Source organism: Pempheris klunzingeri, chromosome 10 (assembly GCF_042242105.1).
Source record: "Pempheris klunzingeri isolate RE-2024b chromosome 10, fPemKlu1.hap1, whole genome shotgun sequence".
In the NCBI taxonomy this organism is placed as follows: domain Eukaryota; kingdom Metazoa; phylum Chordata; class Actinopteri; order Acropomatiformes; family Pempheridae; genus Pempheris; species Pempheris klunzingeri.
Genome location: NC_092021.1, coordinates 18,848,255 through 18,859,193, shown reverse-complemented (window position 1 = coordinate 18,859,193; position 10,939 = coordinate 18,848,255).

The following is a 10,939-nucleotide window of genomic DNA, read 5'->3' as shown; positions in this document are numbered from 1 at the left end:
GTGCCTCAGACAGTGTTGATAAGAGGAACCTTTCACAGTATTACAGACAATTTACACTATTCTAATCAGGGATTTGCCAACAGGAAACACAAAGCTAGACAATGCTGGCATCAACTATATTCTACAATAGGCAGCTGCAGCTGCATTTGTTTAACAATGTGTTTGATTGCTGCTATTATCATCAAGAAATGTAGCTCAAAAAGTAAAAAACACACACAATACTGGTTAATTTCTGCCACAATATAGACAAAATAATACTTAACGACCTAATGGGTTATATAAACAGAGATATTATCCTACCTAGTCATATTCGTTTTGAATCTCTGCTGTGAGCTTGACAGAATAATAAACAGTCAATCAATACAAATGCCACATAGTAACGCATAAATAAATACAAATACATAGAGCACAAATACTAACTGAGGAATTTCAGTCTACAATTTGTAGCTGTATCCAAAATCGAGTAACAACCATCCTATATCAAAATGCCACAACTTGTAAGGCTCTGCAGAGTGAGTCAATGTGCCTTTGCTGAGAGTGATACATGCAATAAAAGAATGTTGTCACTTCCACTCAGGCTCAGATTAGTTTGCTACCATAGAAAAAAATGCAACTAGTTTTTTTTTTTTACTAGAAACCTCTGAATCTGTAAAGAAAGTTGATCCAAGTGATTAAAAAAATAAAAGTGGGGTGAATCATTATGATAATGGTATTCTGAAAGATAACAGTTCAGCCGATGATGATCTCTGGAAGGTGACAGACAGCCTTTTTTTTTGTGGACTACACACAAGACATCAAAGATGCAAGGGAGGAGAACATGTCTGACAATTTGCTTCAAATGCAGCCACGGTGTCCTGTGGCGAGAGGATTGAGGGACTCAGCGTATTCTGGACAGTTATGTTTGTCCATTTGGGCTTGCGGCCCAGAGGCCAACATGAGTGGCAGAGGATATTAGGGTCAGACAGAAGCGTGATCTAAGGAGACTATGGCTGAAGCTTTGACCGATAAAACCCCGCTGCCCTGCTGATCCCTAACTCTCCTCTCTCTCTCTGAGTCGCTTTCAAAACAGCTGATTTCAGTCATTCTGGCACACTTGGCCACTTAAAACCCAGCAGTGCTCAAATTTTGCAGGTCCTGCCTTTTGATCACGTTGCTTGCCTTTAAAAGCAAGAATAAGCAGAGCATGACCAGTCTGCACGAACTGCTAACCATGTTAGATAGCAATGGTATGTTTTCTCAATGCACCAATGCATCAGAACACTAGATTTTTATCAGGAAATGACCAAAGAACAGGACTGTGAGATTATGTGTTTACATAAAGAGTAATACTACAGATTGAGCAGCATTATAGACTTCAGTGTGCAGTGCAGTGATGTGTCTTTGTGGCATTTACTCCCCTCTGATCCCAACTTAGCATTAGTGGCCCATGGACCTTAACCAGATGTGTGTCAGCAAACTGCCCTCAGAAACCACTCGGAACTGTCTCATCCGCAGTGTTTTGTTAGTTTGTCAACATGCATCTGCCTATGAGCCACCTCAGTACCTCAACTTTCCCGGTCTGTTAGTGACACAAATTATGCCTGCATGGCAGCTGATTTATTCAGTGAATTAAACAGCTTTTAGGAGGGAGTTGAAACATCTGAACGCTATTTTTTCCATGAATATTCAGTGGTGTGACTAATTGGGATAAGAAGTGAAGTGTTACCTGGCTGAGTTATAGTATGCTTTGAAAAGATTATGGATTTTTTTTTTTGTCAGTTTCCCTATAGCTGGTGATAAAGTTCAAAGTAATGCTTGGAAGCTGTAGCCTATTCTGTGTGGAAGGAATAAAACAAAATAATGCGTTTTCTGCCAAGATGCTCATTACCAACAAATACAACGTGCCTGGTTGACGTGCAGGTTACTAAACATGCTCATTTGGGTCATTGGCTGGTCATGTTTGGTACATACATCCATTTACATCCACTTATCCTGGTCAGTGTCACTGTGGGCTGAAACGTCTCCCAGCATGCACTGAGCAGGAGGCCGGGTACATCGTGGACAATTACCAGTCTGTCAATGCTCTACAAACTGCTCTCAATTGGTTAAAAAGCACAAAAATCAGCACAGGTGTTACTAATACAGCTACGTATGGTATGGTATGATATATGGTTAAAGTTAATTATAGCTGTGCTTTTCCTATTATGACATTTCAAAATGTGCCTGTGAAAAAGGCCAATCAACCTAAACAGAAATTGCCATTCTATAGATGTGTCATTCCATCAAGCCAGGGGCGCCATCAAGGGGGGGCCACCCCTGAAAAATGCTTGGCCCCCCCAGTTCTGATAGGTCAAGTTCACATTTGAAAATTTCAGAAATTGTAACTATGTTGTCCGAGTGCAAGTGAAGGCAGCACTGCAGCAGCTGCTGCCCAAACTCAGAGACGGACAGTGGAAGTCATTTTCAACGGCAGCTGTTGAGACAACCAGACTAACAACAGGTAAGTCAGTCAAACAGTACGTACTTTTAGAACAAATAGTACGTGTTCGGTAAACTGTGTCTGTGCTGAACCTCCTGCTGGCTGCTCTCCGTTACTGAGCATCTCATTAGCTTGTGTTAAGGATCACCAGCACCTGTGCCGTGATGCTACGTCAATTTTCAGGCAATGAAGAGAAAGTCTACGGACATCTCTTCCATACGTGTGATGATGCAGGCCAAGATAACACCGCAGAGCAAACCCATGAACAGACAGAGACAGAGACAGAGACAGAGCAGGGCAGTGCAGAGGAGCAGGGTCAGGCAGCGACAGGTCCAGAGAACAGGGAAGAAGTAAGGCAGCAGGCCAGACAGGACACAGCTGTTCATCCTACTGGTGGACCAACAGGTGAGCTGAGAACAGGGTCCCTCATGAGGAAATGAATGGCAAGAGAGTAACTTCACCTGGATAAACGTGTGGTAATAAGGTGTCAACACTGAGTTATGAATCCTGGTGCAACAACAGAAAGCTTCTTATTCCTGTTTACAGGTAGATGAGTTTGAACAGTCAGAACAGAACTGACTGTGGGTCCAGAATACACCTGTAATCTGGGATTACTATGGACAGCTACTCATGTTATTATTGTTGTTTTTGCTGATGCTGTTTTAAATTCAGAGTAACTTATTTTCCTCATGTTTCATCACAGATATTTCCCAGTCAGGATCAGAGGGCCCAAACAGCAGCATCTCAAGTTTTTCCCTCGTACTCTTCAAGGGGACAGAAGACGAGGCTTCAAGAAAGACTGGCACAGTGCACACGCATGGCTAGAATCCTCTCAGAGCTATGGTCAAATGTATATTGTCAAAGACAATGCTTTGTTTTGTGGACATGTCACATGTTTACAGCAGAATAAAGCTGGATTGAAAACAATCAAAGGCCTCTGTGTGGTGCTTTTAAACTTGAGTAGACTTGTTCCCTGTTTAGTTCATTACATGAATGTACTCCCTAATAGTAAAGCTGTATAATACAACTACCCTATTAGAACAATGAATTTCCTAACTCATAAATAAACCAACACTTAATAAAATAGGCTTGTACTGTATTCGTTCATGTACATCTAAGTAACGTTAGCTGTAAAATTAGAAAGTATTTGAGTACGTGATTCCTTAACTCTGATACTGACATAGATTTTGACTAGCCTCAATACTTTCAACAGCTTTTCTTCTTGGAATTCCGTTATTGTTTTTGGTGTTGGTGTGCCACCCCAGGATTTTCACTGGCCCTATCTGCCCCCCCCCTTTGAAAAATTTCTGGGGGCGCCCCTGCATCAAGCATCTGCAGAATAATATATGGCCTTGATGTCTTAGTTAAACTCTGTATAACCAGACATTGGCGTCAGCATGCGACTGTCACTCATCTGTGAGGATATTTAAGAAAGAGCTCTTCCGTGTGAGAGTTGTAAACACCAATTATTTTCAAGAGGGCTCAAAGGAAAATCTCGCCAGTCCCACAGGAACATACAATGCATCATTACTGCGATGCAGTGGCAAAGAATAAGGTAACCCGCAACCTTCAGCCAGCAATCTGTATCACAACTCCAAACAAAATACAAATGAAATTAGTTCTTTGTGTTTCAAAAGCATGATTTGAGTCAATCATTGATTCTCATCATCAAAATGATGGATACAAGGATGAGGTGAATAAATGGTCTTTCTTACCCTCCAACAGTCAAAGCTCTGCAATAACTACCATCAGTGCACTCATCCTTAGAGACTCTCATGAGTAATCTCATTCAGCTCTGACTGAATTATAAAGTAAGCACAGAACACCAATCCACAACACACTCACTACTCACTGAATGACAGTGAAGATGCCGAGTTCATTGTCGTCTGGGTCCATTGTTGATGGCAAGTCTGTAATGCAGTACTTGTTTCTGTTTTTTTTATCCTTTCACGCCTGTTTCACTGATGTAACAGCTCCCGTCCTACCTCCTGACTCTAAACTTTCTCCCCGCTTTATTTGGACTTTCCATAGGCAACTGAGCTTGTCTGACTAAACCATTCAGTTATGATTACATATAGTGCCCCCGTCCAAGAGAGTGGCCAGTGCCCTGGGGGAGGAGACCGAGCTTGTCGCTTCTGCCTCAGTAATGAAATAACATCACATTCCGGGCCAGTGCATCAGAAAACACAGAGGGATCAATGCTCAACAGCTGGACTCCACTGAGTTGCTGTGCTGCCTCAATGAGCAAGGATCTCATGAAAAACATGCTCTGTTTGGGTGAAATTCACCTGTGGTGTTTTCATGTTTCAACTCCATTCTGCTGGTCATAGCAGGAGATGTAAAACACATTGGTTTCCAACAAGTGAAACACGCATCAGTGTTTTATCTTGAGGCTATAATTTACAGTATTTGAGCACACAACCAAATTGCAGTATTTGAAATATTAATCTGATCCCTGTACGACGCATTTGGAAATGGCATGTGTTTTATCATCCATGAGAGCTTAAAAATTAAGCTTCCACCGTAATCCAAACTCAATCACTATGTGCCTGCCAACTGTCATCCTTAACAGAGCCAACCCTAAATCCTATATAAACCACAGAATTAGATCTTAACCCAAATGTTATACGGTGGCATCAGGTATTATTTTATTATTCTTATTTTCAATGTCTTTTGCACTCATCTGTATCAAATGATGCCGCTTGTCATACTGTATTTGTATTATATATATAGTTAATATTAAGGCCACATTTTTAGATTTTTTAGGGCATTCTCCCACAAAACCTTGGCATTTTAACATCATGATAGTTCACGCTGGATTATGCCATGCAGACCCTCTCATGCATGAATGGCATACACAGTCGTCCATTAGTTATGAACTGAGGCACGTGTCTTTGCCTCTGCGAGCAAATAGAACTGCTTGCATAACACATCCCATGCCATGTACACATAGCAGTCAACGACAACTGAACGTTCAGCTTTTCGAAACGTCTGATGTTTCTCGTGAAAACATTTCTTGTTATATATGTGCAGCACCATGCTGTTGTTTCAGTTATTTGTGCACTGTGAAAACTGCACATGCCGTTTCTCTTTATGCATATACAGTAGCTGTGTATGGCCATATGGCCACAGTGGAGTGCTGTGTGAGGTTAAAGCAGACAAAAGCAGACCTTTCTGTGAGATAAATACCGCACGATGCCATCCAATCATGTGGCCTACCACCCGCCCCTGGGCCACAGCGCGCTGCATCAGTGGCCTGTTTTTCCGTGACACACAGGCCACCGCACTGAGAGTGGGGACAGGGGATATTCAAAGTGCAATAACCCTACACAGTGAACACGTCTGAGGATCACATTTAGCCTGCTGTCTTGAGGTCACAGCAGTGATGATTTAAGATGGTGATGATAGACAGCGTGTGCTAAGAGACTCATCTGATTTAATGTACTGTTCACTGTGCATGGGTGGATTGCTCATTTGTTTCCTTAGAACAATGTGAAGCTGCGTGCTTCTTTGCAAATTGCTTTGACAGCTTATATGACGGCGACGCGCAGCTCAGAATGTCTGATTAATTAGTAAAATACACTTAAGGGCATGTGAAATAAAAACATCCTAGTGCCTTATAATCTGTAATAAATAATGGCTAAAGCAAACAAACAAAAGCATAAGGCGCAGCTACTTCCACATGCAAAAGATGCAAGTTAATTTTAAGTCCTTCAAAGCAGATTTGTGCCTCACTTTTTCATTACTTTATGGAGCAGAACAAACAGTAGATGCAGTCATTTGCATAAAATGATGAGAGTCGCACCATGCAGAACAGGAAAACTCATATTAATATAATAAGAGCTACTGCTTGGCCATCACTAAAGGTTACAGATATATTTGTGAAAGCCGTAGACCGCATTAATTCCAATAATGTAATTTTCACTGTTTGGCTACAAATTGGAATCAGTACAATTATCTTTTTTGCCATCACAGTCGAATGCTAAATAGGTCATTAATCATAATTAATTAAACAAGTTGGAAACCCATTAATGGAGTTGGACAACGCCATTGCTCTCATTAAAGTCTGAAAGATGTTGTTGCTGCTTAAATCAAACATTAACATTAAAATGCACTATTCAATGAAACTGCTTTTTCCAAAATATCATCCATCATGATATTTTCTTGGGCACAGTCAACTCACAATTTAAAAAGAACAGCAACAACCCCAGAAGGCATAAAAAACAACTCTCCCGCAGCTGATAAATATACTCATACCATAGACAGGAAGTACACAGAAGTCAATCGCAGTCAATAAGATCCCAGGATATCACATTCCTCAAATCAGATAGCCACTCTCGTGTCAACACACTACAGAGGCTCCTCCCTTCTGGCCTGGGAGGATAGGATTCACAGCATCCAGCAATTATCTGTAATGTGGGAGAAAAATCAATGTGCCCATGGAAAGCTGCTAAGGTCACCAAGCCGACGTTGTCGCTTAAATCAGAAGCACTGCGTTGCTGCAGGCTGGGCTCCAAGCTTATCAGCCAGCATCTGTGAGAGCACGGATCATGTGTAATGCCACGGATTATGATAATTATTAGCCTGACGATATGGAAGATAATTGGTTTTTGCATGTGATCATGGTAGAATGGAAAATCATCACAGATTTCAGTCAACAATTAATACAGATTAAAACTATCATTTTAAATGGGAATCATTTTGCAAAGCTTAAGTGATTTTATTACTTTTTATTCCTCATTCCTAAACAAACTAAACGTTTTTCAATTGCATTTTCTTAAGATGGAATGACACATAACTTGAGGTTGAACTTTGAGGCAGAATTCACAGTCCACAATCTTTGCCAATGCAGTCACTGATTAGATCAGTGTTTTTACCACAGATATTATAAATGGTTCGTCATTGACCGTCTTTGTTCTCAATCATTTTGAAATGTGAAATACAAAGAAGTGAAACAGCCTCAGACTCACCTCTGCTGCACCTGGTTTTTGTCCAAACTGCTTCTGACACAAATTTCACTTTTGCCTGTATTGTCAATTTCCATGTCTTCTCTCTCAGGTAGATACTCACAACTGGAGCTAATAGAGGGCAAGCTTCAAGTGTGCCCTCTTTGCGGGTGAGAAGATCCCGGCAGCACTGTGAGGGGAGGGGAGGCCTCCTTGAAACGTTGATAGTCTGGTGTAAATTCTATTAGCAGCAAGGGGATACTCAGAAGAATGAAAAATCAATACCTTGTGGCCAGTAATGTTTGAAGAATCTGGCTGAGTGGAAATGTGAGCTGGAATGGCGTTGCTCCGACACAGAGACTGCTTCTGTAAGTGGTTAATCAAGTGCTTGTCTGACATCTAGATTGCATTTTCCTCTCACCATTACTCCCATTTTCCCCTTCACTGTGGAGAAGATGTGCTATCAAATGTAAGAGATGGTAATCGGAGTAATAATAGCAGTCACCAATCTGATACAGCAGCATGTTATGAAGGGGAGTGAAAATTGTGTTCAGCCTTTACATCTTCAAACGGCTTAGAATCTTCTTTGCAAAAGCACTGTTCTTCACTTCTGCAACGGACGCATCCACACTGGCAAACACATGAGCCATACACATGTTTGACTCTCAAACTGTACAAGCTGCTGGAAATGATGGGGTGCCTGTGATGACTCACTGAGTTAGAATTTAGCATCTCTGCGGTGTTAAAGTGAACCCTACCATTTTGTTGAAACCTAAAATAATGAAAAGGAGACACACAGCAGAATGATGCAATCTCCAACCTACATAACAGGCATTTGTTAACATCCTCCTTTACTGCTACAATTTGAGACAACACCAAGCCACTTATTTTTTTTTTTAGCTTATAAGGGTTGTTGCTTAATATCTGCACACTAATGGAAGAAAAATAGGTCTCATAAAAAAAAAAAAAGGTGAAAGTAGCATTTCCGAAGGTGCTGTTTCACTCTATTTTGGTGGCCCACTAAGACAGATTCTCTTTTTAATGGGTATAATTAAAGGTTTACAACACTATGATGCCATGAGCTGTTTGTGCTTCACAGAGCACCAGCACAGACAAGTGACAGAAAGGAGGCACTGCATTTGTTCAGGGCTACATTAAGTTGGGCTGTTCCCCATACTTGCAGGTTATTGTACAGAGCAGCAGTTCTCAAAGTGCAATCTGGTGATCCCCAGGGGTCCGTGATGGGGCTCCAGGGGCACTCCAGCAATATAGTTTCACTATAATTGCATCCATAAGTAACACAATGACAGAACGTATGACTATTTTGGTCAATGGTTTCATACATGTTCTGAAATAGCCAAATCAGATGGGGGACCCTGGGACAAAATCTTATCACAGGGGGTTCATGGTGGAATATGTGCCAGCTTAGAGGTATTTTCAGCTGAACTTGCTCACAGCATGTTGTATGGTAGTTCCACTAGAGTCTCAAGTCTACTTAAAAACGGTTGCAGGCCGATTTGAAACCAAGATCGTTTTGATGACATGTCAGCATATTTCAAGTTTAATTTTGAACTGAAAAGGTAATACGGTGCCTGTAATGAAAACCACCTTTGTGAAACATGTACTGCTCAGTGTTGATTTGACTCAAATTTTGAGGGGTACATTTGCAGCATTGTTGAATTAGAGTATTTTATATTGTACAGGTGCTTTGGATCTGTTATTTTGGTCACAAAATGCAGTATAGCAACACTGCATACCAGAGTCTCAAGCATGTATTGAATCAGTGCATCTGTCTCAATAAGTAAATTGAACACAAGCTAAGATAATACAGCCCCACACTTGCTGCTATTGTACTGGATTGCATTGGATTGTACAGGTTTTCATTGTTCCTAAATCCTGTATCTGTAATAGAGTAACAACTACCCCAGGCCTTCAGATCCCCAGGGGCCAAAAAAGCCTTAGGCTCACTGTGTGGCAATTGTTGTGATGATAAATTGTAATTTTGTTTGGGAATATGGGACTATCACATGCACCACAATATCCACTCGACGAGAAGTGCCTTAAGGTGGGTCCTGCTATGTTACCTGATATTAAGGCCCTGTCGTGAACAGGGGCCCTATGTCAAAATCTTGAATTTTATGATACATGTACTTCCATGGTGCATGTTACTAATGTAATTTGTGTTGAATCAAATTACCACGCAGCAAACCTGAGGCTTTAATGCTCTTGCATAGAAATACTGTACAAAATGCACAGAGAAGGGGTTGAACAATGGGTTAACAAGAGCCCGGCAACTCATTTTTGCTGTAGGGTGCCCAAGAAGCTCAATCTAGTTATGGAAACAACCCGGGGAAATTCTCTGTATCAGTCATTAGGGCAACACATCCTGCCTGAACTCTGGTGCTGGTTAAGAAACATTGCAGATGTTCTACCACCATCTAGTGGCCTGTTCCCTGGTGGTCCTTTTCTCAAGAAAGGAGGAGGGCACTTACTCTCAGTTCATGTCATGCTGGCTGATACATTTGCTGACAGACTGTCAGCTACACACAAACTCAGAGTCAGTGCTGGCCATTTGATATCCTTGACAAATAACCAATGAGTCCTAAAGTACAACTTCCCATACCTATAAATTTATTATACATTTAGAAATGTAAAACATGTAACATTAACATTTTGTCTCCTAAAGTTTTTTCACCTAATGGCTCTGCTTAGGTCTTAGCCTCAGATCTATACTTATCTAAATGCTCCTGCACAGCCTGCTTTGCTTTCATCTAGTACCCCCCTTGATATCTAATGACACCAGAGAATAGACCTGATAAATTACAAGGAAAATGTATCACCCACACTTATCTCCAGAAACCGTATGGTTCCGGTGAGACAGCAAACTTAACAGCATCCCTGCGAGCAGGCTGCACATCATACTGCTCATTATATTGTATAATTCTGCACTGTACAGTAGAGAGCCTTTTTTGGAAAGCTGTTCAGTTGATTGAGAGAGCAATCAATATTTATGTTGATGAATTAAAGCTCAGCATCTTAACTTTTGAACTTTCTGCAAGAATTATCTAAGTAAGTATGTAAGTAAGTATCCAAGAAAATCAAACGCGGTTTTCCAAGGTTCTCCAAAAGTCCACATAACATGAACTCTGTGGGGCGAATGTTTATTCTCACATCCTTGATGAGGTTGGCAAATGTAAGCTCCCAAGGTTGCACTTATCCCACTGAGAAATGACATAACGGGAAGTCTGATGAGAATCAGAGTGCTGCTCCAAACCTTGCCATCACCAAATAAGTGGATCAAACGCAAAGCCGCCCTGTTATCACCACTTCCCCTGTCTGTTTGGTGGACTCTGGTATCTGATGAATCCTTATCGTGGCCATACAGTGCTGGTTCACATGTCATGTTATCACACAGGTCCCTTCCCCAGGGCTCCCACAGGAAGAGTGTGTTCCCAGGGCACTACATGCCAAGTATCTCAACTGCCTTATGGTGAGGAAAAAAAATGCTGTGTGGTCAAGAAACGGGTTCTGTGAG